This window comes from Magnolia sinica, chromosome 12 (assembly GCF_029962835.1).
Source record: "Magnolia sinica isolate HGM2019 chromosome 12, MsV1, whole genome shotgun sequence".
Classification (NCBI taxonomy): domain Eukaryota; kingdom Viridiplantae; phylum Streptophyta; class Magnoliopsida; order Magnoliales; family Magnoliaceae; genus Magnolia; species Magnolia sinica.
The window spans coordinates 66174172-66181532 of NC_080584.1; the positions used below are offsets into that span (position 1 = coordinate 66174172).

Genomic DNA, 7361 nt, shown 5'->3' on the forward strand with positions numbered 1-7361 from the left:
CTGAGCACCTAGGAGAAGAACAAATGAGACCCTTGCTAGAGCAGAGGACCCTCTGATGCCAAAGTCAGGCTAAGAATCCGGGTCTGATAGTGTAGGGGGGTTTTGGGTGAGAGATTTTGCATACCTTTTCCTGCTAATGGTCCCCTTACTTGTAGTGTTCGCAGGTCGAGGTGGCCCGTAATCTTCAGCATAATCTTAGCCGTTCAGGCGGGATGCGCGCGAGTAATGGGTGTCGACAGTTACCCTGAGATCGTGCGTCGGGCGGATACATCTGTCGTGCATTACTGGGAGTGAATCTCGGACTTAGCTGGTCAAGTCTTCCTAATCTGGCAGGGACAAGCTGAGCCAAGCTCATCTGAACCGATCTTTGTTGAATGACCGAAGACAACATAGGTCGAGCTTACCACGATTGAGATCTGATGCTTGGTCAAAGACAACCCAGCTCGTCCAAGCATGAGTAAGTCGGTCTAAACTATGGCCTGGGTGTGGACAAAGATACGTGTCGAGCGAGCATGGTCAAGCTGAACTTGGTGTTCCCTTGGGCTCTTCAAGTCATCTGGTTGCTGGTGAGCCCGAGCGGCCAAGAACTTGAGACCCTGCCCCGCTGAGGACTATGTTTGTAAACCTTATGCCAATTCTCCTAGGTAAAGTGCCTCGAGAATATGCGTTTGTTAAGACGAGCCAACCTTGTGAGTGATTCGGCTGGACTGTTTTTGAACGTTGTTGGGCCGAGTTATCTTTGAATGTGGTCGGATCATATTTTCCCATAATAGAAGCCTCATACTCCGTGAGTTTGCAGGGCAAGCTTGGAAAGTAAATTCATGCAGTGAAGACGAATGGGTGGTCTGATATACTTCCTCTGATAGCAGAATCGAGGAGAATCTATAATTATGGTCTGGTGCCACCGAGGTGCCGTACTTTGAGGAGGCGGCCTTTTCGACTGTAGGCCTATGGTGGATGGACGCGTGGCAGAGGCCAAGAATACGTAACAGCGGGATGGATGAGGACCCGCCATGTGTAACGTGGTGGGCGAGGAGACGGCTCTTCGCTTGCCACATTTAATGTTGATCATTAAGGCTAGTGCACGGCTCGAGCATGTGCATCGATAGGGCTAATCAAACGTTGCCACGTACGGGGTGGTGCTTGGGAGAACGGCTCTTCGCCTATAGTAATTAATGCCAGTTATGATTGCTTTCTGCCGAGCACGGTATAAAAGCCACTGCCTCCTTCAGTAGTCTTATCATTTGTTTTTGTTTAGAGATCTCTGTTGACGCCAAACTCCCAGAGTGAGCGATTCCTGGTGAGTCTTTCCTATTCTCCGGCCTTATTTCCTATTCTTTTTCCTGTTTTAGTCTCCCATTTTCCATTAAAGTTCCGATGTCGAACGCCTCGGATAATGTACGCGAGGTTTATGCCTTCGAAGGCGATACCGACCGGAGAGTGTGAGCTCCAGAGTCGAAGCCTCAGCAGAGCCACTCCTCGTAGTGCCTTTGTGGTCTGCTCAGACGACTGCTCAACCTTAAGCCAAGTAGCCCAAGAGCTCGAAGGCAGCTGCTTAGCCCAAGGGTACAAAGACAACTGGCCCAGCCCAATGGGGTGATCAGGATTACTCCTCAATCCCAGGCTGAACGACCCTCCGAGCTTATCCTTGGGGAGTCGATCATGACCGAGGCCGAAATGCCTGAAGTTCGAGCTGAGTTCCAAATTCCGAACTCAGTTGGTATCCAAGTTCCTACCCCATTAGATGTCTCCGAGAATCCGGCTGAGGGGGAAGTTGCCATATTCATCTGCACTCTCCAATGTGGATTCCAGCCTCCGATCCATTCATTCGTGAGGATGATGACCACACATTTGAGGCTGTCTCCAGGGCACCTTATCCCAAAATCTTGGAGGACGGTGCTTGAGGCTTACATCATCTGGTATCAACTCAGGAATAAAGATTTGACGACATATGAGTTCATGTACCTATACCAAGCCAAGCATAATCCTGTGGCCCGAGCTGGTATTACTTTTCGTCGAGGACATACCACGGTCCGAGCCTTATTGCTAATCTCCCAACTTCCAACAAAAATTGGAAGAACAAGTGGTTTTGGGCGTCCAAGGAGTGAGAAGCGCCCGTTGCCGAGCTCGACAGTTTCCGGGTTAGAGTGCCCACTAATTTTTCCCTTCCAGGTCAGACTTTGGGGGAAGACGCCATTTCATTTTCTTTTTTACTTCTCAATTTTTGTGGAATATTGCGCTGACTTGTTTCTTTGTCTCAATTTTTGTAGAATATTGCGCTGACTTGTTTCTTTGTAATGCTTTGCAGTCTATTCAAAAGGACTGCCCGAGCTCTCTCGCCTTCCTCCGAGCCCAGGTAGAAAAGGCGAGAGTGCTCAAGGAGGAGCATCGTTCTTAGTACAAGCTCATCGACAAATCACTTGATCCCATCGAATGTCTTTCGATCCCATCAACATGCCACTCGATCATATATAAAATAATAAAAAAATCATGATTTTTCCCCTATGCTTGCTGGAGAATTTTTGGGGCATTATTCGATCCCATCGACAGGCCTCGATGACTGTCAATGCCATCACAGGTTCTGTCGATAAAATTGCGCTATTTTATGGAAATGCATATTTAGGGTAGGGTGAAAAGATTTAAAGCGCCTTGGGCGGACAACACAAAAAGACCAATGCCACACCCATCATGTACTGGATACAGAAAATCAACCTGTTCAATGTGGTTTGGTTATCTGCGTTTGTATCTCTTGCTTGATTTGAATTTGGTGTTTGCTTCCGCCGTTCCCTAATAACAGACAATTTAGACAATCATATCTGTGATTTTCCTTAGTTTCTCCCCGAAAATATGATTGCTAACCATCTGAGCATTCTACTGTTGCATTTTGTTGACCATCTGTCAAACTCGATCCGTCAATTTTGAGACATTTAGCACTCCGAAGATGGATTAACTACTTGGATGGTGTTGATGGATGCTCATCACGACACATGTACTTTAGAAAGATCAACCATTTATCATCCCTCAGCAGGATTAACTTGTCACAGTGCACGGATAGATACGAGAGAGCGTTCCACCTTATTCATGTTCTCCCTTCCGACCGTTTTACATTTCTCGGAAGAACAGGTTTTCAATTCTGGGAAGTGGGGCACATGGTCCTTGGATACAGTGGCGTGATGGTTGTTATATATTGGCTTCTGAATATTCCTCATGCTCATCTGTTTTTATAAATACGTGTTGGAGTTGTTTTTTTTTATTTTTTTATTTTTTATTTTTTTTATTTATAAAAAAAAAAAGAAAATAAAAAAGAAAGAGAAAGAAAAAAGAGACCGCTGGTCTATTGAGTTACAGTAAACCAGTATTATGACCTTGGTTGGTTGAACGTGGACGATTGTTGTATTTCTCTTCTTAAGCATCCATCTGTATAGAAACTTTGGTAAGGGACGATATTTTTAAACGTAGTCCACCTTTTTCTCCTTCTTTTTAAAATTTTTTTTTTTTTTAAAATGAAAGATTTATTGAATCTCAAAAGGAAGCACAAGCCTGTACAGTGCTAGAACTATTTCGGGGAGGGCCAATGACAAAAAGAGGGATGGCCTGCCTATCCCGTAAGCAAACGGAAACAAAGACTGCAAGAGGATTAGACCTCATGCAGGTAGCTTAAACCTACTCTGTCCAGAAACTTGTGCCCCTTGATGGTAGAGTGAAGGGATTCCTTGGATCGGAAGATCGGCCCCAATTGGAACTCACTTCCCAATCTTGCTAGCCCATCCACAACCGCGTTGGCTTCCCTTGGAGTATAAGTAATGCATGCTTCCATGGCACGTCTAAGGGCATCTTGTAAGAATTCTATAAGGTGGGCCTTATTGATCAATGGTTTGGATTGTCTTAAGGGTTGGATAATGTGATTGGGCATACCACTGGGCCCCACTATGTTGTGATACATTCAGAAATTCATGTAAAGGGTGGAGTGCTACAACTGTCATACACACACAATATTCTAGAGGAACTAGGATTGTCAAATTCATGTGGACCCATAGGGAGATGAGTTTTGATGGGTTTCAAACTCCTCTACCCTCAGTATTATAAAACAAGGCTGGGTCCCCAATTCAACACCACCGACGGAAGTTTCAGCCCCATCACGGCTTCTCTAAAGGGTGTAAGGAGAGAAAGACCTCAGTGATCCTATCTACAACAATGGTATCTCAATCAGGTACGCCATGTATTCAATATCCTTGATCTCCATGTCAAATGCACACCTCGGTCCTTGCTATTCCGCATTGAAAAATCTAACACATCTATCCCTATCCTCTAGTAACACAAGGATCAGGACCGTGTGTCTCCTTGGAAAGGGCCGCAACCGCTGGACCAGGACCCGTGGTCCACCTGTAGTGGAACACTAGAGAGGTGGTTCCGTTCTGTCGCTGGTCTCATTTGTCAAAAATAAAATCATGTCTGAGGTACAAAGATACGTGTAGACCTGGCCGAAGAACACTATAGCCTGAGCAGTTCAAAATCTAAAAAATTAAAATCACGTTCTCCCTTCCGACCGTTTTACATCTCTCGGAAGGACACTATAGCCTGAAATTTTCAAAATCCAGCCCGAAGCCAAATTTAGGCCTGGCCAGGGGCTCGTGGTGCTTTGGGTGGTTGCAGGATTGGCTTGTTAGCTGCTTCCAAGCCCTGCGTTTTGGGGAGTTTGAGGTTGGTTTCTTTTTCTTGAGTTGTTGGGCTTATATGATAGTTGTGGCGCGTGCCAGAAATTTTTTAGATTTTCCCTCGTTAGTATATTTTCAGGTGGTGTGCCCCCACGTTTAAAAGAAAATAATAATAAGGGCCCGGTTGGGCAGCCCTGGATACGGGGCACCATCTACCTTATAACTCCTGAAGGTTTGAGAGGGGAAGAAGAAATGATGACCCTCTCATAGGGGCACGGCTGGATCATTCATGACCATGGGGCCATTGTGATGTATTTTCCATACATCCACACTGTCCATCTATTTTGACCGTTTATTTAAGTGCACGATCCTAAAAATGAAGCAGATCCTAATCTCAGGTGGACCACACCAAAGTAAACGGTGGTGATTGATCATTAAAAACTTATTGGGGTCCAGAAAAATCGATCAAGCTGAGATTGTACGGTCCCTTCATCCTTGTCTTGGTGACTTTATCAACAAGTTCGATGGCAAATAAACATTCCGGTAGCCCCAAGATGCTTTTAACTGTGGGTATTCAATCACCACTATTTCATGTGGCGTGGCTCACCTAGGATTTAGATACGCTTGGTTTCGGAAATCATTCCCTAAAATAAGCTGTGAATTGTGATAGCCTGGCCCGATTAGAGAGTGAAAGCCAGATGGACCTTGTTTTCAGCTCGTTTGTGGATCTCTCGCCCATCGTGCAGGCTCTTCTATTTCTGTATAGAGTAGGCCTAGGCAACGGGTGGCCTAACCATCTCGTCATTCTTTTGCTCTCTTCATATGACAGAGGGCCTATCTCTTTTTAGTCCATGGCCCTACCCGAAATGTACCTTGCTGTGAAGCCTTTGTGCTTCCCCTTTGAATATAAGTTTCCTTCTTTAAAAATAAAATAAATAAATAAATAAGCCATCAAACTGGATGGACGGCGTGAATGTAAGGCACAAACGTCAAAGGTGGGCCCTAAAGTCTGGCATCGACAGAAGCCGCGCCCCTCTCATAGAGGGAGATGATAGCGTGATCCATTTTACAAGTGGGTCAAACTAATTTTTGCACAACCCTTTATGAATTGGGTTGGATGTTGCACACATATGACAAGATGGAAATTACCGCTGATTGAATGGAGAAAAGCAATTGGATAGAATAGAAGAAACTAAATCTTACCATCAGGATCAGGAGCATTAGGGGAATTTGAATCCGGGTCGGGCGGCAGTGGAACGATAACAGGAGGAGCTGCAACTGGTCTTTGAGGCGGCAGCGGTGCCAACACCATATTGACGCCCGAAATGTCATACCTTATATTACAACTCTCAGTAGAAACCTGCCCTCCTGTTTTTCCATTACCACAAATCGCAATCCAGTCGATCATTGATTTCAAACATGAGTCGCAATCCCATTTCGATACATCTCCAACGCACTGAACAAATGCATATAGGATGGAGGGTCCAGGATAGTCAGTGTTATTAGATGCAAACTTGGACCCAGAAGTTTTATTTGCAGCTTTGGAAGTCAGATTTTTCATCAAATCTCCCAGCTGCTCATTAAAACGAACCGAGTCTAATGCTTTTTCCTCATTACATTTAATATCCACGACACCATCTTCACGTCTGGAGAAGAAGCGTTCGTCAGAGTAACGTAGGAGGCAGTTGTCAGATATTATGGCTGCTTGCTTCTTGTTAGGACAGTGTTGGATGATATCGACGATTGAAACGTTTAAGCATTCTCGGCAGTAACCAGATGAAATGCCACTATGGCATTGGGCGAGGCCATAGACCCGGTCGGAATCTATGCCAGAGGTGTTGTAGTAGTAGCTGTTGGATGATGAAGCATTGGTGGCTAGAGATGAGAGGAGGGATTCGAGATTGGTTTGGTATTGGCTGCCATTGGAGTAATTGCCTGGAGAGTCACATAAGTTCAAGATATGATTTGATTGGGCTCTAATGGAGCTTTGAAAGAACAAGAACATGCAATTGTATAGGAATAGATGGATGGTTTTTGATGGAAGAAGACGTATTTTCATAATGTGAGAGAGAGAGAGAGAGAGAGAGAGAGAGAGAGAGAGAGAGATTGTTAAATAATTTTGTTTCATGATATGAAATGAGAGACCCACTACTCTACAAATACTGTAATTGTTGGAGTCCACTCCGCTCAAAAGCAGCCGCCCTTTAGTTCACCCCGTGTCCCGAAACACAAGTAGGTCACACCACGGGGAACGCTTTTGATGGAGGCACCCACTGAAACATTTCAGATTGTGTAGGGACCAACAAGTTTGTATATCATGACATCTAATCCGTTCACAAGATGGGCCCCACTAGGATTAATGGACACCGATAAATCAAAACATTCCAGAATAGCTGTATAGGAACCGGCCTCATGAAAACATTTAAGAAATGACAAGACTTTCGTAAGAGGAATTTTATCACTCTTGTAAAGTACACCATGCATATGTCTAGCATATTACCCTGGAAATTCTGGCCTACCGTGGCGTGGCATAATTGTCTACTGGGTCATAACCAAATTAATGTCCAAGTAGAAGGAAATACTAATTGACCAGACAGTTAGGATAATCCAAGCAAGGACACTTTCAGGTCATACACAGCACAATGGCACCAATTATTTGAACGGTTTAGATTGGCATACGTGCATGCCACATAGATAAAGGGTTTG

At 44.7% G+C, this 7361-nt stretch overlaps 1 pseudogene; it reads right to left on the reverse strand.

Annotated features, from left to right (window-relative positions):
• Positions 1-6772, reverse strand: part of LOC131221551 (cysteine-rich receptor-like protein kinase 15) — a 20129-nt pseudogene extending 13357 nt beyond the window's left edge.
• Between the last annotated feature and the right edge of the window lie 589 nt (positions 6773-7361).